The sequence below is a fragment of the Puma concolor genome, chromosome C2, assembly GCF_028749965.1.
Source record: "Puma concolor isolate L17-30 chromosome C2, mPumCon1.1.hap2, whole genome shotgun sequence".
NCBI lineage: Eukaryota > Metazoa > Chordata > Mammalia > Carnivora > Felidae > Puma > Puma concolor.
In genome coordinates, this window is record NC_141675.1 from 492,758 (window position 1) to 509,636 (window position 16,879).

At 38.7% G+C, this 16,879-nt stretch overlaps 1 pseudogene; it reads left to right on the forward strand.

Moving 5' to 3' along the window:
• The first annotated feature begins 2,450 nt into the window (after positions 1-2,450).
• LOC112850102 (non-selective voltage-gated ion channel VDAC2 pseudogene) lies at positions 2,451-3,313 on the forward strand (annotated as a pseudogene).
• The last annotated feature ends 13,566 nt before the right edge of the window (positions 3,314-16,879 follow it).

Here is a 16,879-nt window from a genome sequence, read left to right on the forward strand (position 1 = left end):
GTGCAGGGATCTTCATCATTATATCCCACAAATCCCAAACTAACTATATCCCCGACTCAAATTCTCCTTAGCCACAATTAAAGAGGGTACAGCGAAAATGTCCTGTGGTACAGGCAGATTTCTGTTACAGCAGGAAAGTGATGGGAATGTTCAGACTGATATGGAGGATCTTCTTGATGGACCATTTATTTTAGAGGGCATAGCAGATTGAGAATGGGGTCAGAGTTGGGACATGCAGAGTCTGAGGGATAACTAAGGAGTCTTCATCTTTCTTCAGTGATTTTCATATCAGGATACAGTCCAGGTAAGGGATCATCATAGTTGCTTCTATATCATCCTGTACTAATAATGTTAATAGATGAATCTACAAGGCACTCTTCTAAATAACATTGTTACTAGCCTATTTTTACAGATGAGGAAACTCAAGCACACAGCACTTAAGTGATATTCTCAAGTCCTATAGGCTTGACACCTCAAAGTCTACATGTTTATTTGCCCTTGGCACTGATGTTCTGTTGGAATCTCCTGGTTTTGTCTCCATTCTTTCTTTGTACTAGTTTCTATTGCTGCTGTCACAAATTACCACAAATTTAGTGGCTTAGGACAACACAAATTTGTCTTGCAGTTCTGGAGGTCAAAAGCCAGAAATGGGTCTTACTGGCTAAAATCAGGGTGTCAGGCAAGACTGAGTTCCTATCTAAAGGCTCTAGGAGAGAATCTATTTTATTGCCTCATCCAGAGGCTGCCTGCATTCCTTGCTTGTGGCCTCTCCCACCTTCAAGGTCAGAAATGCCTGGTCAAGTCTTTTCACATCAATCATTCTGGCACTCCATCTTCCACATTTAGAGACCCTTGCAATTACATTAGTGTGGATCTTGGTGAAAGGATGTGTTTGGTGAGAGCTGGTGCTTTGCTGAATCCTGTCCCTGTCCCTCCATTAGAAGGAGATATTTTTTGACATAAGCCCAGCAAGGGTGACTTCCAAGAAACCAGTTGGAAATTTGACCAGGATTCCATCCAGTTGGGAGACCCAGATCTGGAACCTGACCCATTTGTGGAGTTATCTCTAGAGAATGTATTGTAAGCCCCGGGAAAGTAAATGGGGTAATTGCTGAAACATCAGCAATGTTCTGGTCTCAAGGCTGTCAAACGCGATAGCACTATGAGATCCAGAGCCCCATGATCTCCCAGGAGCCAGTCAGGGATCAGACCCACTGTAATTACCTAGTAGTTCTTGAAACTGCCCATCTTCCCTGCATGCTTTCACGTAAACACCAGATGTGTGTTTGGTCTATGTCTGGAGGCTCTTTGTGTTTTCCTCCCATACTTTAACATTCTTTGATGTTTACACCTGGTGAACATGAAATAAAGACTATGTGCAGTTTTCTGTGGCTACTATTTCCCTGGCAGACACAGCCCTGCATGTCCACTCAGTCTCAGTGTCTGAGAACTTTTTCTTCAGTGCATGGCTACACCTATTCTTCACAAAGCTACAATGAACCATGGATGGGGTCTGACTCCCTTCTACCAAAGGAAATCTGTAGTGGGTAAGAACTGGCTTTCCATCTTGGTAGTGAAGCCAGCAGGCTGGCCAGGTTGAGAGGATCTGCACGCCTAGAACTAGTCAAGCCAAGAGACCTGACAGCATCCACCATACACCAGATGTGGACCATGCAGGAGAAGCTGACACAAGGTCCTGGCCAGTGGGACCGGCTGGTAGTATGAGGTGACCTTAAGAGGAGAATGCTAGGTGATCTATCTTTAGGGGCTAAAGATAGAATTTCAAGGACCATCTGGAATATAGATGCACCTTCTCAGATTGAGGGATAAGAGGAGTCTCTGAGGAAGTCATGAGAGATGGTTTTGACCGCAACCCATCCCATCTCTGGCCTAGCTTCTCTCTGAAACTACTAGTAAGGGGGAGACAAAGGAGGCCAGGAAAATCATTGAGCTTAGAAAGAGGGGCAAGGAGAAGGATGATCCCTTTTTCCTACTGGAAACTTCCATCTGGAAGCAGGAATGAACTTAGAGGGGAGATAACCGAATGCCATTCCAACTGACAATCAAAGTTAGAGTTTGACCATCACATGACACTAGACATTTTAATTTCTCTATTTGAGACTATCTATGGCTAAAAGCAACATAGGACTATCTGTGAGTAACCAGAATTTTCAGTCTGCCCAAGTCTTCATCCAGGCTCTGGAGAATACTATTCCTCACTGCAGAAAGTTTAGAGCATCAGAGAAAGACAAACATGAAGTTTCATTTTGGTTCCACACCTCTGTAATGCTTGCTCAATGTACAAATTATGCATTTGTTATAAAATAACTACAATTTGAGTCCTACATATCTGCCTCCAGCTGCGATAGCTGCAGCCTGACTCTGAGTGAGCCCAGTGGCCTTAGCTGTGAGTGGAACAGCAGCAGCAGCCCCCCTCAGGAGACCACCAGATCTGTGGCCTTGCCATGGTGACCTACGGATGCAGCCAACATGTATTCCTCCATCATCAGCTGACCTTGGCAAAGCTGCTAGAAATATTTTCAACAGGGGATTTGGTTTTGGGTTGATGAAACTGGACGTGAAAACAAAGTCATGCTGTGGTGTGGAGTTCTCAACATCTAATACAGACACTGGGAAAGTTACTGGAACTGTGGAGACCAAATATAAATGCTGTGAAATTTTTCACAGAAAAATGGAACACTGGCAACAGTGTGGGAATAGAAATCACAATTGAAGACTGGATTTGTCAAGGTTTGAAACTAACATTTGATATTACATTTTCATCAAACATGGGTAAGAATAGTGGTAAAATCAAGTCTTCTTATAAGAGGGAGTGTGTAAACCTTGGTTGTGAGGTTGAATTTGATCTTGCTGGATGTGCAAGTCATGGTTCAGCTGTCTTTGGTTATGAGAGCTGGCTTGCTGGGTACCAGATGACCTTTGACAGTGTCAGATCAAAGCTGACAACAATTAACTTTGCAGTGGGCTGCAGGACTGGGGATTTCCATCTACACATTAATGTCAATGATAGGACAGAATTTGGAATATCAATTAATCAGAAAGTATGTGAAGATCTTGACAATTCAGTAAACCTTGCTTGGACGTGAGGTACTGACTGCACTCACTTTGGCATTGCAGCCAAATATCAGTTGGATCTCACTGTTTCTATCTCTGCAAAAGTCAACAACTCTAGTTTAATTGCAATGGACTACACCCAGACTCAGGCCTGTCTGCTCTGGTAGATGAGAAGAGCATTCATGCTGGAGGCCACAAACCTGGCCTTGCCCTGGAATTGGAGGCTTTATACAGCTGAAAGAAACCACTGGGAATGGATATCAGAAGATTTGGCCTTAATATATTTCCAAATTGACCAGCAATTTTGAAGGTGATCAAAACAACGGATGATCTAAACAAGAGCTGTATTTTAAATATTTAGACAGTTGTTAGTTGGTTTCTAATTGAATTGGTTATCATCTAGTTACCAATGCTGTAGTCATGCAGTCACCTACACATTATTTAAATGTACAGCAAAACCTTGGATTGCGAGTAACTTGTCCTATGAGTGTTCTGCAAGATGAGCAAACATTTCTAATAAATTTTAACTTGATAAATGAGCGATATCTTGCAATACGAGTGGTACGTGATGCTAAATGTCACATGATCACAATTAGCCAATGGTCCCCCCGCTCTCTCTGGGATTGTGGGTGATTGGCTCCCATGCCTGTATGCTTGGTCTCAGGCCATGGTGTTTGGCAGAAATCAGTGAATTTTCAGAACATCGGAAAGTGTCCACAACTGGCACTAGTGTATTTTTTGTCACTTCAAGGCACCTATGGACAGTCCTTTTATTTTCCATACAAGAATAAGCTTAGGAATGCTTTGATTCATTCTAGATCATTGGATAGGTTCCTTGTTAAAGTTGCACAAAAAGATTCCATTGAGTCAATAGATAGCAGTGATCCTGTTAGTGACAGTGCAAGTCATCCTATACAATAACGCTCCTCTCTCTTGTATCCCTCACACCAGTCACGAAGGTTTTCAAAGGTAATTGCAGGTTAATTTATTTTTCTTTATATTTTATATTTTCTTAATTATTTTGTATTATATTATAGTATTGTGATCATTTTCATATGATTAATTTCGAGTTTTGAACAAATCATCTGAGTTTCCATTGTTTCTTTTTTTTTTTTAATATAATTTATTGTCAAGTTGGCTAACATACAGGGTATGCAGTGTTCTCTTGGCTTCAGGAATAGATTCCCATGGTTCATTACTTACATACAACACCCAGCGCTCAACCCAACAAGTGTTCTCTTCAATGACCACCACCCATTTTCCCATCCCCCCGTCCCCTTCCAAAGCTCAGTTTGTTCTGTTTTTAAGAGAAAAACTCTTATGGTTTGCCTCCCTCTCTGTTTGAAACTATTTATTTTTCCCTTCCTTTCCACCATGGTCTTCTGTTACATTTCTCAAATTCCACATATGAGTGAGAACATATGATATCTGTCTTTCTCTGAATGAATTATTTCCTTAGCATAATACTCTCCCGTTCCATCCATGTTGTTGCAAATGTCAAGATTTCATTCTTTCTCATTGCCAAGTAGTATTCCATTACACACACACACACACACACACACACACACACACACACACCACTGTTTCTTTATCCATTCATCAATTGATGGACATTTGGGCTTTTTCCATAATTTGGCTATCATTGATAGCACTGCTATAAATATTGGGGTATATGTGGCCCTATGAATCAGGACTCCTGTGTCCTTTGAATAAATTCCTAGACATGCTATTGCTGAGTAAGGTAGTTCTATTTTTAATTTTTTGAGGAACCTCCATACTGTTTTCCAGAGTGGCTGCACCAGTTTCCATTCCCACCAACAGCCCAGGAGGATGCCCATTTCTCCACTTCCTCGCTAACATCTGTTGTTTCCTGAGTTGTTCATTTTAGCTACTCTGACCAGTGTGAGGTGGTATCACAGTGTGGCTTTGATTTGTATTTCCCTGATGATGAGTGATGTTGAACATCTTTTCATGTGTCTGTTGGCCATCTGGATGTCTTCTTTGGAAAAGTATCTATTCATGTCTTCTGCCCATTTCTTTACTGGATTATTTGTTTTTTGGGTGTTGAGTTTGGCAAGTTCTTTATAGACTTTGGATACTAACCCTTGATCAGATATGTCGTTAGTCTTCTCCCATTCCATTGGCTGCCTTTTAGTTTTATTTATTGTTTCCTTTGCTGTGCAGAAGCTTTTTATCTTGATGAAATCCCAATAGTTCATTTTTGCTTTTATTTCCCTTGCCTTCAGAGTCGTGTCAAGTAAGAAGTTGCTGTGGCTGAAGTCAAACAGATTGCTGCCTGTTTTCTCCTCTAGGATTTGGATGGTTTCCTGTCTCACATTTAGGTCTTTCATCCATTTTGAGTTTATTTTTGTGTATGGTGTAAGAAAGTGGTCCAGTTTCATTCTTCTGCATGTTGCTGTCCAGTTCTCCCAACATCCTATGCTAAAGAGACTGTCTTTTTTCCATTGGATATTCTTTCCTGCTTTGTCAAAGATTAGTTGGCCATACATTTCTGGGTCTATTTCTGGGTTCTTTATTCTGTTCCATTGATCTTAGTGGATTTTTTTGTGCCACTACCATACTGTCTTGATGATTACACCTTTGTAGTAGAGGCTAAAGTCTAAGATTGTGATTTTCTTTGGTTTTTCTTTTTCTCTAGTTTTCTTTTTCAACATTACTTTGGCTATTCAGGGTCTTTTGTGGTTCCATATAAATTTTAGGATTGTTTGTCTAGCTCTGAGAAGAATGCCAGTGCAATCTGGATTGGCATTACATTGAATGTGTACATTGCTTTGGGTAGTATCGACATTTTAAACAATATTTGTTCTTCCAGTCCATGAGCATGGAATGTTTTTCCATTTCTTTGTGTCTTCTCCATTTTTTTTTCATAAGTTTTCTATAGTTTTCAGCATACACATCTTTTACCTCTTAGGTTAGGTTTATTCCTAGGTATTTTATGGTTCTTGGTGCACTTGAAAATGGAATTGATTCTTTGATTTCTCTTTCTGCAGTTTCATTATCAGTGTATAGAAATGCAACCGTTTTCTATATAAAATCGGTTTTATATCCTGCAACTTTGCTGAATTCACATATCAGTTCTAGCAGTTTTTGGGTGGAGTCTTTTGGGTTTTCTATGTAGAGTATCATGTCATCTGCAAAAAGTGAAAGTTTGACTTTTTCTTCACCAATTTAGATGCCTTTTCTTTCATTTTGTTTTCTGATTACTGAGGCTAGGACTTCCAGTACTATGTTGAACAAAGTGGTGAGAGTGAACATCTCTGTCATGTTCCTGAACTTAGGAGAAATCTCTTAGTTTTTCCCCACTGAGGATGATATTAGCTGTGGGCCTTTCATATATGGCTTTTATAAAGTTAAGGTATGTTTCTTCTATCCCAGCTTTCTTGAAGGTTTTTATTAAGAAAGATGCTGTATTTTGTCGAAAGTTTTTCTGTGTCTATTGAGAGGATCATATGGTTCTTATCTTTTCTTCTATTAATGTGATGTATCTATCACATTGATTGATTTGCAAATATTGAACCAGACCTGCAGCTCAGGAATAAATCCCACTTGGTCATGGTGAATAATTTCTTTAGTGTATTGTTGGATCCGGTTGGCTAGTATCTTGTTGAGAATTTTTGTATCCATGTTCTTCAGGGATATTGGCCTGTAATTCTCCTTTTTAGTGGTGTCTCTGTCTGGTTTAGGAATCAAGGTAATGCTGGATTCATAGAGTGAGTGGGGAAGCCTTCCTTCCATTTTTATTTTTTGGAAGAGCTTGAGAAGATAGGTATTAACTCTTCTTTAAATGTCTGGTAGAATTCCCCTGGGAAGCCATTTGGCCCAGGACTCTTCTTTTTTGGGAGATTTTTGATAACTGATTCAATTTCTTTGCCGGTTAGGGGTCTGTTCAAATTTTCTATTTCTTCCTGTTTGAGTTTTGGTATTGTGTGGGTGTCTAGGAATTTCCCCATTTCTTCCAGGTTGTCCAATTTTTTGGCATATAATTTTTCATAGTATTCTGTAATAATTGTCTGTATATCTATGGTGTTGGTTGCAATCTCCCCTCTTTCATTTGTGATGTTACCTATTTGGGTTCTCTCTCTTTTCTTTTTGGGAAATCTGGCTAGGGGGTTATCAATTTTATTTCGTTCTTTCAAAAAACCAGTTCTTAGATTCATTGATTTGTTCTACTGTTTTTTTATTCTATATTGTTTATTTCTGCTTTAATCTTTATTATTTCTCTTCTTCTGTTAGATAGCTCTTCTTCTGTTCTGCTTCTAGTTCCTTTAAGTGTGAGGTTAGGTTTTGTATTCAGGATTTTTCTTGTTTCTTGAGATAGGCCTGGATTGCAATGTATTTTCCTCTTAAGACTGCCTTGGTGCATCCCAAAGGGTTTGGACTGTCGTGTCTTCATTTTCATTTGCTTCCATATGTTTTAAAATTTCTTCCTTAATTGCCTGGTTGACCCAGTCATTCTTTAGTAGGATATTCTTTAACCTCCATGCATTTAGAGGTTTTCCAAACTTTTTCTTCTGGTTGATTTCAAGTTTCATAGCATTGCTATCTGAAAATATGCATGGTATGATCTCAATTCTTTTATATTTATTCAGGGCTGTTTTGTGACACAGTATGTGATCTATTTTGCAGAATGTTCCCTGTGCACTCAAGAAGAATGTGTATTCTTCTGCTTTTGGTTGAAAAGTTTTGAATATATCTGTCAAGTCCATCTGGTCCTTGTATCATACAAGGCCATCATATATAGATGATCTGTCCATTGTTGTAAGTGGAGTATTAAAGTCACCAACAATTACCATATTTTTATCAATAAGATTGCTTATGTTTGTGATTAATTGATTTATATGTTTAGGTATTTTCAAGTTGGGGGCATAAACATTTATAATTGTTAGCTCTTCTTGATGCATAGACCCCATAATTATGATATAATGCCTTTCTTCATCTCTTGTTACAGTCTTTAGTTTAAAATCTAGTTTGTCTGATATAAGTATGGCTACTCCAGCTTTCTTTTGACTTCCAGAAGCATGATAGATGGTTCTCCATCTCCTCACTTTCCGTCTGAAGGTGTTCTCAGGTCTAAGATGAGTCTCTTGTAGACAGCATATGGATAGATCTTGGTTTTTTATCCATTCTGATACCCTATGTCTTTTGATTGGGGCATTTAACCCATTTATATTCAGAGTGATTGAAAGATATGGATTTAGTGTCATTGTGCTATCTGTAGGTTTTGTACTTGTAGTGGTGTCTTTGGTCCTTTGTAGTCTTTGTAGCATTCCACTCACAGAGTCCCCCTTAGGATCTCCTGCAGGGCTGGTTTAGTGGTCATGAACTCCTTCAGTTTTTGTCTGGGAAAGCCTTTATCTCTCCTTCTATTCTGAATGACAGTCTTGCTGGACAAAGGATTCTTGGCTGCATATTTTTCCTATTCAGCACATTGAATATTTCCTGCCACTCCCTTCTGGCCTGCCCAGTTTCTGTGGACAGGTCTGCTACTACCCTTGTGTGTCTGCCCTTGTAGATTAAGGCCCATTTGTCCCTAGTTGCTTTCAGAATTCTCTCCTCATCTTTGTATTTTTCCAGTTTCACTATGATATGCCATGGTGAAGATCTGTTCTTGTTGATTCTGAAGGGAGTTCTCTGTGTCTTCTGGACTTAGATGTCTGCTTCCTTCCCCAATTAGGGAAGTTCTCAGCTGTAATTTGTTCAAATAAACCTTCTGCCCTTTTCTCTCTCTTCTTCTTCTGGAACTCCTATGATACAGATATTATTATGTTTAATTGAATCACTTAGGACTCTAATTCTCCCCTCATAGCCTAGTATTTTCCTCTCTGTCTTTTTTTCAGCTTCATCATTTCCCACAATTTTATCTTCTATTTCACTTATTCTCCTCTCTGCTTCCTCCAACCTTGCTGTCATTGCATCTAGTTTATTTTGCATCTCATTTACAACATCTCTTAATGCATCATGACTATTTCTTAGGTCCTTGATCTCTGTAACTATAGATTCTCTGCTGTCTTCTATGCTTTTTTTCAAGCCCAGCTATTAGTCTTATGATATTATCCTAAATTCTTGTTCAGATATATTATTTATACCTGTTTTGAGCAATTCTCTGGCTGTCATTTCTTCCTGGAATTTCTTTTGAAAAGAATTCTTCTGTTCTGTCATTTTGGTTAGTTTTCTGTCTTTTACATGTTTTAATAGTTTGTTATGTGTCCTGAACCTGTGAGTACTACTATATTAAAAAGTGGTCATACACTGTCCAGAGCCTGGCCCTTAAGGAGGTATTTTTGGAGTGAGTTTCATGGTCTCTGTTGTGACTCTGGTTCCTTTATATTCCTACTCATAGTGGTGGTTTGGACCTTCCAGCTGATGTGCTTTGATTTGTTCATTGAAATAACCCTGGAAAATTTTAAGAAAGGGGAATGGTGGTGGAAGGAGCCTTATCCCATAGGAAAGAGAAGTGATGGGGGGGGGGGGGCAGGGAATGACCAGGTAGTTTCAGAGAAACTATACAGCTTAATCCAGAGAGAGAGAAGAAAATAAAGAAGAAGGAGATATAGAAGAAGTATAAAAAGAATATATTAAAAATGCCATTGTATGATGGTGACTTGGAACTGGTGGCTGTGCTGGTCTGGAGGAGGGGCCCTCTGGTTCGGTCAGTGTCAGTCTCACTCTGTAGATAGGCAGTTGCTAGGCACAGAGGGGCAGGGTTTGGTGTAAATGGTCACGTCTCTTGTTCCCTAAAGCCCCACTGTGTTGGTGATGGGGAGAAAAGTGGTGATCCCCCAGTCTCTCCTCCTCTGACTGGGTGTCCCAAACCACACTGTTCAGGCAGTCCTCACAGTGCACATGGTCACCAGAGAGCCAGTTCATCCCACTCCACAGTCTCCCGTGCCTCCCAGGCACTTGTCTGGTATTCAAACCCTGATGTCCTAAGGGATCTCTCTCCATGTGTCCAGATCTGGGGTAGCACCACTCTGTCCAGCTGACAAAGGGCCTCTGGCTGGTACCTGCAGGGTCTTTTGTCCTTGGAACGGCAGTATACCTTCTTCCCACAGCACTTGAGGAAGGCAGATGCTCTCCCAAAACTCCTCTGAGCCTGGGGCTCCCCCTCCCCACCTGAGCCAGGCACACACCACACTGGCAGCCAGCTCCCATCCTGGTCTGGAGAAAGTCATGCAACCCTGTATGTCACTCCTAAGGCTGTTTGCAAATTAAAGACTGACTGTCTCTGCTTTTTTCCCTTCCCTGGTCCATGGACCAGAGAGGTTTTTCTCTTGTCCAAATATAATCTCACACTTCTACAGCCTCTTTCTCTTCCTTTTGTCTCTCCACCAAAAGGGTTCTCCCCTCCGTGACTATGCCACCCATTTTATCTCTCCCAATTGGCAAGCACACACTTCTGTCCCACCAAACTGTCTCTGTGGGCCCCTGGAAATGCTTCTGTCCTCCATTATTTCTTATGGGGAAATTCGCTTTGATATACAAGTGTTTTGGATTACAAGCATCTTTCTGGAATGAATTATGTTCACAAACCAAGGTTTTACTGTACTTAACTGTTAAATGTTCTACCCACCAATAATAAAATAGACCTTTATGAAAACTGTGAAAAAAATAACTGCAATAGTTTGATTGTGATCTATGAGGGACATGATGTTTAATATCCCCCTATTAGCCCTACAAAAAAAGAGCTTGTTGCTATTGCAGGACACTTAGATCAGGACATGGAGGCTCAGAGAGTGTGTCCTTCTTCAGTGAGTTTGAGCAAGTGGATATTCACATCCACATTCACATTCACCCAGATTCTTAGCCCATGAAGTTCATCACTGCACCACAGTGCCTCCCATAGATATATTTCTGTAATGCTTCCTGGGGCTTAAAGTGTCGCACATTTTATCTTTACAGCCAGACCACGAAGTAGGCCAGTGATAGTCCCATTTTCACAAAAAGAAATGATTTGTAGAAGATCTCTCTTGTTCATGGCTCCTGGCCCTATGACCAGCTTTTGAATTTTTGCTTCCTGGTAGGACTTCTATATTTCTCTAGGGTACCTTTCCGATACTAACTTTGCTCATCTGAAAGTTATGCTTACAACCTAACCTTACACCTAAAGGATCTGGAAAAAGAACAGAAAATAATGCCCAAAACCAGTGGAAGAAGAGAAATAATAAAGATTAGAGCAGAGCTCAAAAATACTGGAAAAAAAAAACCACAGAACAGATGAATGAAACTAGGAGCTGGTTCTTTGAAAGAATTAACAAAATTAGTAAACCCCTAGACAGTTTAGGTAGTAAATCCCTTACCTAAAAGAAAAGAGAGAGGACCTAAAATAAATAAAATCATGAATGAAAGAGGAGAGATCAGAACCAACATGAAAAATTATATGAAAAAATTATATGCCAATAAAGTAGGCAATATGGAAGAAATGGAAAAATTCCTAGAAATATACAAACTCCCAAACTGAAACAGGAGGATAGAAAATTTGAAAAGACCCATAACCAACAAAGAAATTGAATCAGTTATCAAAAATCTCCCAACAAACAAGAGTCCTGGGCCAGATGGCTTCCCAGGGGAATTCTACCAGACATTTAAAGAAGAGTTAATACTTATTCTTCTCAAACTGTTCCAAAAAATAGAAATAGAAGGAAAACTTCCAAATTCATTCTATGAAGCCAGAATTATCTTGATTCCCAAACCAGACAGAGACCCCACTAAAAAGGATAATTATAGGCCAATATCCCTGATGAACATGGATGCAAAAATTCTCAACAAGATACTTGTAAATAGAACTCAACAGTATATTAAAGTAATTATTCACCATGATCACATGGGATTTATTTCTGGGCTGCAGGGCTGCTTCAATATTTGCAAATCAACATGATATACCACATTAATAAAAGAAAGGATAAGAACCATATGACCCTCTCAGTAGATGCAGAAAAAGCATTTGACAAGATACAATATCATTTCTTGATAAAAATCCTCAAGAAAGTAGGGATAGAAGGAACATACCTCAACATTATAAAGGATATATATAAAGACCCACAGCTCACATAATCCTCACATAATACTGAGAGCTTTCCCCCTAAGGTCAAGAACATGACAGGGATGTCAACTCTCACCACTTTGTTCAACATAGTACTGGAAGTCCTAGCCTCAGCAATAAGACAACAAAAAGAAATAAAAGGCATCCAAATCAGCAAGGAAGAAGTCAAACTTTCACTCTTTGCAGATGACATGATACTCTATGTGGAAAACCCAAGAGACTCTACCAAAAAACTGCAAGAACTGATATGTGAATTCAGCAAAGTCCAGGATATAAAATCAATGTACAGAAATCAGTTACATTTCTATACACAAATAATGAAACAGCAGAAAGAGAAATCAAAGAATCAATCCCATTTACAATTGCACCAAAAACCATGATATACCTAGGAATCAACCTAACCAAAGAGGTAAAAGATCTGTATGCTGAAAACTATAGAAAACTTATGAAAAAAACTGAAGAAGACACAAAGAAATGGAGAAACATCAATATTCATGGATTGGAAGAACAAATATTGTTAAAATGTCTATATTACTCAAAGCAATCTACATATCCAATGCAATCCCTACTAAAATAACACCAGCACTTTTCAAAGAAAGAACAAACAATTCTAAAATTTGTATGGAACAAAAAAAAAAAGACCCCAAATAGCCAAAGTAATGTTGAAAAAGAAAACCAAAGCTGGATGCATCATAATTCTGGACTTCAAGCTGTATTACAAAGCTGTAATGATCAAGAGAGTATGGTACTGTCACAAACAGACACCCAGATCAATGGAACAGAATAGAGAACCCAGAAATGGACCCACAAATGTATGGCCAACTAATCTTTGACAAAGCAGGAAGGAATATCCAATGGGAAAAAGACAGTCTTCAATAAATGATACTGGGAAAACTGGATGGTGACATGCAGATGAATGAAACTGGACCACTTTCTTACACCACAGACAAAAATAAACTCAAAATGGATGAAAGACCTAAACGTGAGACAGGAAACCATTAAAATCCTAGAGGGGAACACAGGTAGCAACCTCTTTGACCTTGGCCATAGCAACTTCTTAGACATATATTGCTGGAAGCAAGGGAAACAAAAGCAAAAATGAACTATTGGGACTTTATCAAGATAAAAAGCTTATGCACAGCAAAGAAAACAACCAACAAATCTAGAAGGCAGCCTACAGAATGGGAGAAAATATTTGTAAATGGCATATCTGATAAAGGGCTAGGATCCAAAATCTATAAAGAACTTATCAAACTCACACCCAAAAAATAAATAATCCAGCTAAGAAATGGGCAGAAGACATGGACAGACACTACTCCAAAGAAGACATGCAAATGGCTAACAGACACATGAGAAGATGCTCAACATCACTCATCATCAGGTAAATACAAATCAGAACCACAAAGAGATACCACCTTACACCTGTCACAATGGCTAACATTAACAACTCAGGAAAAAACAGATGTTTGCAAGGATGTAGAGAAAGGGGAACCCTGTTGCACTGTTGGTGCAAATTAAAACTGGTGCAGCCACTCTGGAAAACAGTATGGAGGTTCCTCAAAAAATTAAAAATAAAACTACCCTCTGACCCAGCAATTACACTACTAGGTATTTATGCAAAGGATACAAAAATACAGATTCAAAGGGGCATGTGCACCCCAATGCTTATAGCAACACTATCAACAAGAGCCAAATTATGGATAGAGCCCAAATGTTCATTGACCAATGAATGGATAAAGATGTAGCATATATATATATATATATATATATATATATATATATATATATATATAATATTTATATATTTATTTAATATATATTATATATTAAATAAATATTTAATATATATTATATATTAAATAAATATTTAATATATAGTTATTTAATATATAATACATATATTGCTTCTTAAAAACAAATGTCTTTGACACCTTTTAATCTTCACATTTTCCCCTTCTCCCTTTTTCCTTTCACAATTTGAAGAAATTGAGTCATTTGCAAATACTGCAAATCAAGACTTTCCTCCAAGAGAGATAGTTGTTAAACATTCAGCAGCAGCCCTCGTTGGATATGAGTCTTTAGGTTTCTCTGATAATTCCAAAATGTTTTCCAAAGTAGCTGTACCAAATTACATTCCCACCAGCAACTTTAGAGTTCTTGCACACCCTTGCCAACACTTAAATTATATTCTGGTGGGCATGTAGCAGTATTTAATTGAGGTTTTAATTTGTATTTCCCTTCAGCATTTGTCCCGCAGTTGAGTATTTGGATTTTCTCTCTCTGTGAAGTGCTTCTTCAAGTCTTCTGCTCATTTGTTTATTATGTTGACTGTCTTTTTTTCTTTTTGTTGTTGACTGTCTTTTTAAAAAGTATTTTCTAGGGGCGCCTGGGTGGCGCAGTCGGTTAAGCGTCCGACTTCAGCCAGGTCACGATCTCACGGTCCATGAGTTCGAGCCCCGCATCGGGCTCTGGGCTGATGGCTCGGAGCCTGGAGCCTGTTTCCGATTCTGTGTCTCCCTCTCTCTCTGCCCCTCCCCCGTTCATGCTCTGTCTCTCTCTGTCCCAAAAATAAAATAAAAACGTTGAAAAAAAAATAAAAAAAAAAAAGTATTTTCTAGATCTTTCCTCTGACAAAGGATACCAACCCTTTGTTGTTTACAAATATCTCTTTTTTCCATTACTTTTTTGTCGTAAAACAGAAACAGAAAACTCATGTAAAATATATGGTAAAACAAATGCCCTTGCAGTCATTACCCAGATCAAAAAATAGACCCTGGCCAGCAACTTTGGTAGCTGCTCTGTGCCCTAAAATAACGACCACCCAGACGTCAACAGTCACCACTCCTTTGCTTTTCTTCATAGGTTTACCCCCCTAATGTTCATCCTTATATGCAATTGCTAAGCTTTGCTTCTTAAAAACAAATGTCTTTGACACCTTTTAATCTTCACGTTTTCCCCTTCTCCCTTTTTCCTTTTACAATTTGAAGAAATTGAGTCATTTGTTAAGGTTTCCCATAGGCTAGATGTTGATGATTGCATTCCCAAAATGTGATTTGTCATTTTCTTCTGTCCTCTGAATTTTCTGAGACTCGATCCTATCCAGGTTCCTTTCCTCCCCCCACCCCAAGATAATTTCATAGGTGGCAATGTGTTTTTGCATTAGGAGGCTCATGAAGTCTGGTCACCTCTCTTTCTGTGATATTATTAGCCCCTGATGCTCAAAGCCCACATGCATCAGTTCATTAGGGAGTGCAAAATGATGACATTCTAAATTTATTATTGTGTCATATATTAGCTGGGTAGCTACTTCTCTACAGAGAAACTTCCCCTCATTTGCTAGTGGTTACCTAGTGGTTCTGCCTATATACAAAAAGCAGGCAAATTATTTGGTTCAGTCTACTGCCTTTTAAAAATAGTTTGTCCTCTCAGAGGTGACATTTTTCTTGGGTTTACTGATCACTTACATATTTGCATATTTCTATTAGTGCTTTTTTATTATTGTGAAAATTCTCTCATCTCTGACCTATGGGAGTTTCATCAAGTACTTAGAAACATAACTTATTAGTTTTTGGTAGCTTTGATAGCTTTCCTGCTTTCTGACATGACAAGATAGCCCAGGCTCATCTTGTACATTTCCTATCCAACCCCTGAATCATTCATTTCTCCAATAAGCCCTGTTTTTTTTTTTTTTTAACAGGAAGTAGTGTTTCAAGACCATAGTCAAGGTGCTAGCAGTGCACATTGCTAACAGGTTGGTCATTCTTCTAGGCCTCTTCAGCAGACAGAGTTAGGAGGCTAAAAGAAAATGCCCACACTAATACTTGGATTTCAAAGTCATGACTGCAGGATTTTTACTTAATTTATCTCTTCTTCTTCCATATAGAAAACACTGGTTCTCAAGGACACAGGAGATGACAGACTGGAATATCCCATAATTACACGGTTGCTCTCCTACATAACACACTATACTCACAGAGCTAAAATCGAATGCTCCCACCGCTACCAAAATGGTTACTGAAGACAGCTAACTTTTCCACGTGCTCTCCTGATCTCTCTGCTTTTCCTAGTTTGTTGAAACTATATTACCAGAGTGAATAGGTATTACATCTTATATTCTCTCCCTTATAATCCTGATTTCCCATAAGCAGAAGCTTCGCCAGGGATACTTAGACTAATACGGGCACTTCGGTACCTCCTGTGTGTAAAAACTTTGTACCTCTTTGTGAATCTTCACATATTTAAAAGAACATATTTCAAATTAAAGAAAAGAGAAGTGTACTCTACTAAGCTCACCTGTTACACACACGTATTTTCACCTTTGTGAATATGTACAGTCTTACTTCCCTTTGACACCCTATAACTGACATTTTGGGTTGTGCAACTAATTCTAACAATCTCATTAGATGATCTGTTAACATAAGTAATGAGAAAGTAAGGTAAAAGTTATGGCTGTTTCCAGGTTCTTAGGCATAGAAATAACAGATATACTGAAACATTCTAGAGTTTGGAGGGTTACAAAAGGAAAGGCAATCCTTGGAGGAGGTACACAAAGTTTTATTTTCAAATCCATTTTCAAAGTTTATCTGTGCCTTTTCTGGAAAAAAAATGCCATTTGTTAAACATTGCATCAATACAGAAATATATTTTTGAAAATATAATTCAAACTCACATCACCCAGAGGGAGTCCTAAAGTTGTAATTCCATACTTTCAATTAAAGCTTCTGTTCTGGTTATGTTACATAT